Genomic DNA, 12,079 nt, shown 5'->3' on the forward strand with positions numbered 1-12,079 from the left:
TTCCTATGATTCAGTTTCCTTGAACAATGTATTTTACTGTTTATTTTAAGAATCTTTCCCCAAATGGGATTATTCCTCTTGTTGAGTTCTTGCATTGAAATCAGAGCATGTTTCTCTGTGGGTTTCCATTGGCACAGCATCATTTTGCCATTAAACAGGACTGTTCTACCAGGTTTGCATTAAGATATTGTCATCAGTTTTAGTCTAGCAGCTTTATGAACTGCTTCCACAGTGCCATGCTGATCTTCAGGATGTGTGGATGTTTGAAATCACACAAAAATGTGAGCATCTGCTGGTTTGCAGAAAGACTTGAATGCTACTTTTGTCTGGGGAGTCTGTAACAAACCCCCACCTCTTCCCAAATCCTTCTACAGTTCATTTCATTTGTTACTAAATGAAGTATTTATTTCAAATCTGAAACTTCCTTTTGTTATCTGTTAAAAAATTCAAAATCTTGGGTTAGATTGAGTTAAATATGGAATTTGAATTTATCTTATTTCCTTTTGCTTTTGACACTTGTTTGGAAAAATCTGTTATTCACTTAATTCTAGCTTTAGTGACAACTAAAATTCTGGATAACTTAAAACTAAAAAAAGTTACTGAGTTTGTTGTGGCATTTCTTGTAATACAGTGGGATTTGCATCGACTAATGATGCAGAAAAAAAAGAAAAATTTAAATGAATAGTCCAAAAAGTAGGCTATGCTACAAAAAGTGATTGGGGTCTTTCTATAGCCAAAATTGAATAGGAGACTGCAGAGGGTACGTAATCCCTTAAGGCAGGAAAAATGAATCACCATCTGGAAGCACCTGCTCCTCTCTGCAGACCATGAAGAAAGAGAAAAATCAGCACAGACTAGGTGCTTTAATTTCATTGTCACTTCAAGCAATTTGAATTCATCCTTAGCATCACTAGTGCCTTAGGAGAATTTATACCGAGTGTTTTGTGCAATGTGTCAATTATTTAATGAGATTGAAACAAGCTATTTAAAGATTTTCACTGTTATTTTTGGTATTTTTGAATTGAATATGCGTACTTTAGGTTAGCATTCCACCCAGATTGGAATCCTGACCTTTGTATTGCTAAAAGCCATGCTGGAATGATATATTCCATCCAAATAAAGAGTTTTAAATGCTCCCTGTTTAAAAATTAAAATATTTTTTCTATTTGAATCTTGTTTCATATTTTAATAATGACCTGAATTATTTAACAGCATTTGGGCTAAATAAAAACCTCTATGACATGCTTTCTCCTTTGCCATCTGAGACACTGCTATGCAAAATAATGTCTGTGTGGAAGAGCAGAGGGCTCCCCTGTGACCTGTGGTGTGTATAATTTAATCACAGGCCGTTTGCTTGTGCAGGCACCTTAATGGCTGAGGATAGAAATTGCTATGAAGGTTTCTCTCAGTATGACTGTGGCTCTGTACTATTGTGTTAGTTCTGTTTGTTTGTCCTTGTTACAGTGCTGCAGGAATCCTGTGCCAGGCTGGGGGACAGGGGGGATGTAGAGTGAAGGATACATTTCCCCTCTGGTTTGTAGATATGCTCCTTTGAAGCCTCCTGGGAGCTGTATGTCTGACATTTTTCTCCCATTGAGCTCTTTAGAAAGGGCTTGCAAGATCTGATCTAACAGCTGTGGCTCAAGAAGACTGGCAGGCAGTGTAGTTTTATTTTTCCTCAGCTCATAAACCTGCATAGAGGACCCTTAGGATTGCCTAGTCTTGGGTCTGCAATACATTTTTACCAGGAGGTGCCAATGAAAGCTATGTTTCCCCCATGACCTCAACGTGAAAATAACAAATGATCCAAGTGCTGAGACTCAGCCCTTGGCTGCCTTGAGCTGGTACCTCTCAAGGGACACCTGTAGAACTCTGTATGTTGGCCAGGCCATATGTTATCCTAAGGCTGTTATCATGTCACAGAAATAGAAATATTAATCTCTATTGCATAGTTGCTATTAAATTATTGAACAGAAGCCAGAAAACAGTTATTCCTTTTTGTTGGCTTGGGAAAAACCTCTATTTTCTTGTTCTCCATAAGGAGATGAGGCTGAAATGTTATATGATGATATTTAGAAAATATATTCAAAACTGTCTTTGAGATAATACTTTATGTAATTGAATTCTTAGATTTCCTGTGATAGCTAGAGCTGCTGTGGACTCATTTCAGTGATTGCTATAGTGGTGTGGACTCAATTTCTCCCTACCTGCCATTACCACTGTTACATTTCTGCAGCCAAGCTGTTCCTACTTCTGAGTTCTGTCCTGTAGAAAGCTGCAAAGCAGTTCTGAGCTACCTCTCCTGGCAACTGTACTCGGAAAGATGAAGGGCACATCTTGTCATCTTTACCAAAGTTACAATTTATGAGATCATGAAGGGGCACAAGCAGATAACAGGGGAAGACATGCACAATGTTTTATTCCCAAGAGTACTTGCATGCCTGTGTGGCTCATGTGCTCGTACTTGTGTGGTGGGTTGACCCTGGATGCATACCAGGTGCCCACCAAAGCCAGTCTATCCCTCCCCTCCGTAACTGGGCAGAGGAGAGAATATACAATTAAAGTCTTGGGGTCAGCATAAGGGCAAGGAGAAATCACTTACCAATTGCTGTCATTAGCAAAACAGACTCAGTTCAGGAAAATTAATTTAATATCTGTCAGATAGTATATCTTGTTTCGTTAGTGTTCTAACAGGTAATTGCACATTAGGTCTGCCATGTTGGAAAGGAATTATTTCATCTCTGGTTCTACTGGTCAGTACAGGTCTGAATGTTGCCTTAATTATTGACTAGTGGGGTTTTCTGTTCATGGCACCCTGTGTTCACAAGACCCAGACTCCTAGCAGAGCTGTGGTGCTTCAGACACTGCTAGAATGGTGGGGATAGCTTTGGGTTTCTTCTAGGCTTTTGTAGAAGTCAAGTTCCCAGGCTTATATATAATGTCATTATTGCTTCATCAACCTGAGGCCCAGGATCAGTGGACTAGGGTTGGTGTTTCAGGATTTAGCTAAAAAGGATGTCAACACAGACTCCAGCTGTGTGAAGTGATACTGCACTGAACCATGCCTACTCATTTAAAGGATGCACAAGTGTCTTTGTCTGTGATGAGGATCTTAGGCATCTTCAAATGAGGCTAGACTAAAATATCCAGACAGTTAATTCTATTTTCAGACTTTTACTGTTAGAAGAAACTCCAAAGGAATCTTCCTTTGTTAGAAAAGGGAATCTCTGAAGAAATGGGCAAGTATTTTACTCTCTGATCCTTGTTTTGTGTCTTGGAAATCATTAGATAGGAGTTAATATATTGATGCTTCTTTGATTTCATTTATGCAAATGTATCTTAATTAAAGTCAGCCATCCTAATTTGTAGCTGATTCTCTGAGATCAGAATCTCACCTGAGGAGTACCCTATTTGGATGCAGTATCTCATTTCCATGCACAGTAAATTCAGGCATAAATATTAATTCTCTACTCATATATTCTTCTGGATATGATTGCTGATGTTTTCCTTCCATGCAGATGTGACATCATTTCAACCTTTTTCTGTCTAGATAATTTTTTAAAAAGCAGAATGAGATTGTTTTGGTGTGACCTCTGTAAATGACTGGGAGGCTGAAACAGCAAATCTGAAGCAAAGGAGCTGACTCAACAGAGCCAGTTGTGTTTGTCAGGGCTTATCATTGCAATTTTTCTAGGATGCTTGGCTCAAAAACTATTCTACACATGCGTGCATACACACACGAGGTATACACAAATAGAACAATAGGCACAATGAAGATCACAAGCAACCATAAATAACTTCCTTTCTTCACTTTGCTTGTACTCCATGGAGCATGTAAGAATTAAAATGCAAAACAGAGTAATTTCAATGGTTCCTTTACCATGCAGACACTATCTACTGTTGTCAGGTTTCATCATTGTACACTCAGATTTCGTTCCTTACTTTTTACTGTCTGTCATGATTTAGGAATGTCTTAGTCACATTTCAATGGGTATTTGATATGTTGCTATTTAGTGCTCTAGTTGTACAACACTTACAAATGACAGTAGGACAAGGACAGTAGAAAGATGTCTTTACATTACAGACAAATCGTTTATAATATTCAATATCTCCTCATATGTGATATTTACAATGGCTAGTGATTTTAAGGCCATCTGGTTAATAGCTGTTCAGCTTAAAAGGCAAGGTACAGGAAAAATCACAATTAAGTTACAGGAAAAATAAAAATTAAACACACAGCTACCTAAACTGTAACACAGATAATAGAGCCACTAACAAAGACCAGTCAGTGATCATTAGGCAACTGATGAAGCTATTCAAGCACACCCTTGGCGAGATTAAATCTAGAATTTTGTATCTGGTAAGAAGGGAAAATAATTGTCATTGTAATCTTTCCTATCTTCCTATTAAAGTCTATGTCTAACTATTTGCTGTGTGACCTTGTTCTCTTCTCTCTCTGGAGATATATGAGTGATTTGACAGTGAACTTCAAGCAAGACTAGCCAGTGACTAAAAGGAGCTTGGAACCTGGAGACATCCAAGGTGGGAGACAGAGGCTGGATAAACAGTACCTGGGGTTTGTGCTTGGATTCTAGATGGATTTACAATCTTGTCTAAGGTTTGAGGGCATCTATAAAACTGAAAATAGAACTCCTTTAGAAACTACCACCCAAAGTTCCAGTTTAAGCAACTTAATCCTGTTAAATTGAAATACACTTTCTCTCTGCAAATGGTCGTCCTTGAAGATGACAGAAGAAGACAATCCTCCCAAAGCAGCATGGGTCACTCTTCCATGGGATGCAATCCTTCAGGCACAGTCTGCTCCAGTGTGGGTCCTTCACAGGATCCTATGTTCTACCAGGAAATCTGTTCCAGCATGGGCTCCTCACTCCACAGGTCTGTAGGTCCCTGCCAGAACCCTGCTCCAGCACAGTCCTCCCATGGTGTCACAGCTCTCTCTCAGGCATCCACCTTCTCTGGTGCAGGTCTCCTTCAGGGGCTCCAGGTGGATCTCTGCATCCCTGTGGTTTTCCATGGGCTGCACCATGGACTGCAGGGGAATCTCAGCTCTGGCACCTGGAGCAGCTCCACCTCTTCCTCCTGCACTGACTCTGCTGTCTGGGTAGTTGTTTTTGCAGAACTGCAAAGACAGTAATCACTGTTGTTATTTATCATTGTTGAAGACTTCAGAAAGACCTGTGATGTAGCGATGGGGGTTGTGAGCAAGAGAAGACAAACATTTTAGGAGAAAAAGGTGAAATCACTAAAATAAGTCATGTCAAAAATGATTTTCAAATAAAACCACGTTTCTATTTAACCAAACTTTTTCACCATGAGTAACGGTCTTTGACCACAATGCAATACATTGTGAAAGATGCTGTATGATAAGGGTGATTGGCCTACAGAGGAGGGAGAATTGAGACAACACAGGTCTCCTTCCCATGTGTCACTGAGATTTTATTTTATAGAGGCATATTTGGTTTTCAGTCAACTATTTAAAAATTTTTATTCATATTCCTTTTCTTTTTATTCATTTTCACTCAATAGCTTAACCTTTAGTGAAGAGAATAAACTGCCTTACTGCCTTCTGATCTGTTTTCATCAGACAATCTTTTGATTGTCAACAGTAATGAATGATAGAGCTAATCCAGGAGATGTCTGTGGAAGCTGAATCCACATGGGATACCAGAGAGTCAGCAGGATCTTTCCCTCCTACCACAGAAAAGTCTAGATATTTCCATCTGAGCCCCAGCACTGGGCTCTGATACAATGAAGGAAATTGGCTTGTTTAAGGGTTGTTGACCATGGAAAGAAACTCTTTCTTATATGCATCCATTAATATCAAAGGATGTTCTGTTAACAATAAATTAACTTGTTAACTTCTATTAACTATAGTCTAAGAATATAGTCTGGGTCAGATGTAGGTGCTTATACTGGAAACACCACAAAATACATAAAAGGAACTTGCATATTTATTTTTCTCTATGCTTCAAAACTCTTTTGCATTGTCTTAAACATACTACCCTTCAAACTTGCTTCTTTGCTTCTACCTTACTTTTGAGTAAACGTCCCACTTTGAGCAAGTGATAGTGTTACAAATAGTCTTTGTTATCCATAAAGTTTCCATCAGCTTTCCAGCATTTACTAAGTTTGATTTTAACTAACTTGGAGTCAGCCATGACCCACCAGTACATGGCTGTGGCTCAGTTCTGTGGACAAGAGAGATGCCAGGTTTCTCACTAGCACTTGTCATGAGCTATGATAGCACAGGAGCTTGTCTGTAAAGAACCTGCTGGATGTCTCCAGGAACAGCTAATAAATGCAGTGTGTTTCAGTCAGGAAAAGATGTCGGAGAATTTGTCTTGTGCAGAGAAAGGAAAATCAATCAGATCAATACAAAGTAAAAATATTATTGTTTTATCCCAGTGAAAGTAAACTACTGCTGGCATTACTGTAGTCATCTTGTTTTTCCCCTGCAGAATATTGTCTGCATGAGAGAGTTGCACAGGGATTCTGCTATGACCAGTGAGGCTATGACAGCCATTTAAAGCTCCCTGGGGTAGACCTTTGGTACTGATTCTACAGTTACACCTGTAACACTAGAATAAAAAGTGAATGAAATAAGTATTTCAGAGAGAAAAAAGGGAAAAGAGAACAAAAATTGAAGAGGATAGATATATGACAAAAACAAGTGCTCCATGGGTTGCAGAGGAGATGGGACACAGCTCCATGTCTCATTAGAGAAGCAATTGAGTCACCAAAAGTCCAAGAGCAGAGTTTTAAGGATTGGTTGGAAAAAGAATAACTGGTTGTTTGTATTGTCCCATGTTGTCCTGTTTCCCCTCACTCCTGTAAATAAAAAACTGCTGTTTTAGCCACTTGAATGAATCATCATTGAGAGGTGAAGAATTGTGACTTATTAAGTAAGCAAAGATCATCATTTAATGTTTCTGGATTTCTTAGAAGGGTTCAAGTCACCCTTTATTTGAGACTTCAGAAAATGAGCCTGGCCCTTGGGACTGCCAGTTGAGGCTTGGCAGAAGAGTTATGTGAATACATCTGTATATATTGTGTGGCTTTAGCCACTGTGCAATTTCCACTCCCCATGGTGGCTGAGCTGACTGCACAAGCTATGAATTATTACTGCAGTGGAGCCTGAAGCAGGATTTGCATTTAGAAAGGGGACTAACGGGAGTTTTTCCTGCATTGACCTAGGTCAAACATATCAGCTGGAAGTTGTTTCTTTGCATGGCTTAACCTCATTTGCAAGCTTTAGAATATTGCTATCACTAATATTGTCTTCTTCCTAGCAGGGAATTGTGGCTAACAACCCCAATTCCTAGTTACCTGGAATTTCGAGTTTCATTAAACTTTAATGCTCTTTTATTTCAGTCTGAATCAACTGATTTTTTCCTTGTGGGGCTATTGCTTGTTAAACCAAAGCTCCCAGGATCTTCTGTCTTTTCCCTGGAGTTAGGACTCTTTTTTAGTCTAGACACACTGCCAAAGCAAAGCCTTTCACGAAGCCAGGCATCTTTTTTGATGGGTTTCATTTATAGAAGTGACCTGGACACCCAAGGCATGGGTTCAAAGACCACTCTATCCCTGTCTATATCTTGCTGAGTCCCTGCTGTGGTTTGTGTCTCATGCACTCCAGTGCTCTCCTAGACAACCGCTGGGCTATCTGCATCAGCCAGAGTGAATGAGACCCTGCAGCTTTGGCAGAGATGAGAGGTTCACTGTGCAGATGACAGTGCCAAGACACTTACCCTTGAAGCCAGAGAAAGGGCCTGTACTTATTAGTGAAATCTTAACCTCTAAGTCTTACCTTGAATTTGCTGAGAGCTATAAGTTACTTAAAGACCCAGTGAAGTTTTTAAATGAGGCTTAGAGTCATTAGTCTCTCTTCTTGGGCAATAATGGAGTATAGTTATAGCACCTCTATAAAGTCACTGCTCTCCTCCTGTAGTGACTTTCACACTCCAGGTTCTGGGGCACAGTACGATGGATAGTATTCATCACTACCAGTGAAATGAACTACACTCCCTGCTGCTGTGCATCAATTAATAACCTGGATGCAGCAATACTGTGTAATTGGGACAGTGGTGATCCACAGGGAACATAGGTCATGAAACTGTCTACTGATGTGGTTTTGCTCTTTAGCTCCTAGTTGTTAGTTCAGCTGGCTAAGAGGTTGTACACAGGAGTTTTAGGGAACAAAGTGAAAAAAAAAAAAGGTGCATCCTGTTGAAATTTTAAACAAATGCATTTAGGGAAGATATGAATTTTCAAGCATGAGGTGTTCACTCATGTTCCTGGAAGAAGCAGTACAGAGCAAATGATCAGGACCCGAGTACCACATCTTGTCCAGTTGCTGGCACTGTTAGAAGCAAAGCACTCCCTCCCACCACAAACAGGGCACCAACTCCCAGTCAGAAGGAAGAGTGCCATTCACTGAATGGCAATGACTTCCAAGCACTGAGCCAGGCAAATCCAACTTGACTTCAGGGTCAAAAGTCAGCAGAGAGAGCAGAGGTATGGTAGTTAATGACTGTGGGTTGCTTGTAACCTTCTGACCAGAAGTCACTGGTAGCTGTGTTTGATAATGAGGATAGCATTTACCTAGATGAAATAAAGTAATATATATACAAGCAACATGAAAAACCATTGTGTATTTGCATTTTTACTCCTGAAAAATGAGGATGATTTGCTGTTCGTTGAGCTAAATGTATAGGCTGTGGATATTGCATTTTGATGTATCAGATGGACAGCCTTTCCTTAGAGGTAATTTGTATGAATAATTTAGAGTTTCAGGGAAGATTTTTTGTTTCTTTCCATTTGTGTTTGTTAAAGTAATGTTAGCCTCATAGTGTTTGGCATGGTCTCTTGAAAACACAGCTAGAAATGCCACTAAAGCTAATAATTCAACTACATTTTGCTGTATAATGAGCCAATCATCACAATCGTTTTATTGAAGTATATGCATCATCAACCAAACACTGCTATTTGCTCATCTGAATTCCAGCAGCATGAAGACATTTAGAAGCACTTGTGTTGTGTGTTGTTCTAATGGCCTGCAGCAGCTAAAAGTGCTCTTCTGATAAAACTTCAGTTGAGGTCCCCTGTTAGAATTGACTGGGGCCTTTATAATCACTATCAGTTTTCTTAAGCCTTAAGAATCTTGCTTGTTTCAGACTCCATAAATCTTAGTCAAGATTGCTGCTTGTGGTCTGTTTTCCCTTGGTCATTTGAAATATGTGTCTTTTCCTGTTGCATTAAAAGGAATAGAAATTTATGGCATATGATATACTGCCTCTGTGTTGCCATCTTCCTGCGATTGGAACATGATACTTTCCATTGACAGATCATTTTGTGTTTGGCTCTTATCAGAGGGAAAACCTTGTGTGAGTCACATCAACAACACATTTCTCATCTGGACCACTGGGAACAGCGTCCAGGAAGAAGTGTCTTGGGAGTGGTATTTGATAAGAATACAGGCCACTATTTTAATGTTTTTTCTGCTTCTTTCCAATGCCCACACACATAGTCACACATTTGCATTTATACTGCAAGCACATCAAGCCCATCAAATCTGTTCCAAACCTCTGCAAATCTATTTCTGGTCTTTGTGTTGAGGGGTTTTAAATGGGTGTGGCTGGCAATGCAAAAGGGTCATATCAATGCCTCCAAAGGATTCTACTGTGAGGGGTCCTTCTCAGGTTTAAAAAAGAAAGACAGTTTGAGCCCTAAAACTTTCAGCCCTCAGGCAGCAGAAGTATCTTATTATGTCTGCTGCGTGGAGGTTTTTAAATATGTGTTCTGCTTGAAAATTCAACAGACCACAGCAACATTTGCTATGACAAGAAGTTGAATTCCTTATTATCCTATCCTATTCCCTCTTACTGCAGCTATGGATATCTAGTTTATAGCTAGTTCTTTTAACTTTTCCTATAAAATCAATCCTTCCTGGCTTCTAATTGTTCTAGCTGCTCTTCTGTGAATCCCCTTCATTTTTGTCAATTTTTTTCTGAAAGATCTTTTATGTATTTTCCCTCAGCCACTGTTGCACATGGTGTCTATGCCTGCTGTGCTTTATCATCAGGTTGTACCAAGCCTCAGTAAATGTGTTCCCTCACTGGGACTTTGTAAGATTGCTGCCTCAACCAAAATCTGGGATATGTATTATGAATTTCACCTTTTCAATTTACCTTCACATTTTTTATTACTTTCTCCCCTCTCATTTGTTATCTGCCTTTGTGCATTGAAATTTCATTTAATAAACACTGCTTTTATTTTATTATTTGTAACAAAGTGCCAGTGGCACAAAGTCATCCAAGCTAGAGACACTTTCACACCACTGTTTTGTCATCAAATAAGAGGCAGAGATCTTGTCTTAAAGAATTTGCAGTCTACACAGACAGTAGTAACAGAAATTGGGAGAGAGTATGTTAGAATATGCATTTTAAATAGAAGAAATAAGGAGTAAAAGATAGGATGGACCAAATTAGGTGCTTTCCCCAAGGGTTTACTTGTCACAGAGAGCTAAATCCAGGACTTTCTCAGGCCTAACTTGGGACCTTTACCTTACAGCCATTTCCTTGTCAGCTCATCATTCTGTCACTAATGATTGTAGGGTGACAGCAGATCTTGCTGTCAAGTCATTCCACCACCAAAGTTCCACCTGTTTGATTGCCATTTAAGGAGTGCAAAAACTAGGTGTTATCCTCAGTATGATATATGAAATTACAACTTGTATTATTTTTACTAGGAAATGTTATCTTGCGGTACAGGAGAATGAGTGGAAGAGATATTAGGATTAAAACTAAGTGGCTAAACTGGCTTGATATTCGTTACATCTCCATTCTAATTTCTTACCCAAGCAAATACCATTGCCTTTATCTGTAATTAAATTATTTATCTTGGTAAGGTGCTGAAGTCAAAGTGACAGCTTTGAAGAAAAAAGGTTGCCTGAAGAGGAATACCATTTCCTTTTCTCTTGTTTGCAGCAGCATTATAATCAGTAAGTTCCCTGAAATCCCTTCAGAAATATCTAGACAAGACCAGAGAGGAGGAGTGGTGGAATACCATGATATCACTCCTCTTCCTGAGTCCTGGATACTGCAGATTCAATTCAGATGTCGATTTTTGCTAGTTTTGGCTGGGGTGGAGTTAATTTTCTTCACCATGCTCTCCTGGAGATGGTGAAGAAAATTAACCTGCCAGCACATGGGAAACAGTGAATTGACTCTTTGTTTTGCTTTGCTTGTGCACACAGCTTTTGCTTTCCCTGTCAAACCCACAAGTTTACCAACTTTTACCCTTCCAATTGTCTCCCTGATCCTGCTGGTTGGGGAGTGAACAAGCAACTGTTTAGGGATTGGTTGCTGGCAGGGGTTAAACCGCAACAATATTAAACAAAATAAATGCACACATTACTCATTCTTATTTTTTAGGTTTTTATTATTTATTGTCGCTTGAAGTCATGAAGGTTTTGCCAACACTAATGGAATAGGTACAGTAGAAGAGATCTAGCTGGTTGGGAGCTATATTAGAGATACAGTACATCGATGTAGAAAGAATGGAGCAAAAATTGCTGACATAATGATTTTTTTTTCAGGTTTAGGTTTACATAGCAATAAAATCTAGAATCAGAATGCTCTTAGAAGACATGAAAAAGATGTACTGATAGGGATTGTCAGGGGTGTCAGAAAACTGTCAAGTGAACGATTTTTTGGCAGCAGTTTGAGACAAGTTATTTGTATGCCTCTAATTAGCCATAAATATGAATGTATGCCTACTCATAGGAAATGATGTAAATACGAAAGAATAATGGATTCACTAATAAGATGAAGTATTCTAAATGTTTCATGGGATACAAGAACAAAGTTTAAATAAATATGAAAATTTTCATGTCACGGACTGTAAAAGCATACGGTCTTTGAAGATCTCCCTAAGGTGTTCTTTTCAATGCTTGTTTTCTGGCTGGTTCTGTAAGGTTGAGGATATTGTGACAATGAAAGATGTACAAACTGCCAGCCAGTTTTCGCTTTTACAGCTCCTTGTTTGATAGCAGTAAAAA

General features: G+C 39.2%; 1 long non-coding RNA gene across 1 annotated transcript in view; it reads left to right on the plus strand.

Moving 5' to 3' along the window:
* The window catches only part of LOC135442288 (uncharacterized), a 62,207-nt gene extending 56,975 nt beyond the window's left edge, over positions 1 to 5,232 (plus strand). The window contains exons 7-9 of the long non-coding RNA XR_010438650.1: positions 4,463 to 4,542; positions 4,746 to 4,896; positions 4,986 to 5,232. This is a non-coding gene — a long non-coding RNA (uncharacterized LOC135442288). The remainder of the gene's footprint in view (positions 1 to 4,462; positions 4,543 to 4,745; positions 4,897 to 4,985) is intronic.
* The last annotated feature ends 6,847 nt before the right edge of the window (positions 5,233 to 12,079 follow it).

This window comes from Zonotrichia leucophrys, chromosome 1, assembly GCF_028769735.1.
Source record: "Zonotrichia leucophrys gambelii isolate GWCS_2022_RI chromosome 1, RI_Zleu_2.0, whole genome shotgun sequence".
Taxonomy (NCBI): domain Eukaryota; kingdom Metazoa; phylum Chordata; class Aves; order Passeriformes; family Passerellidae; genus Zonotrichia; species Zonotrichia leucophrys.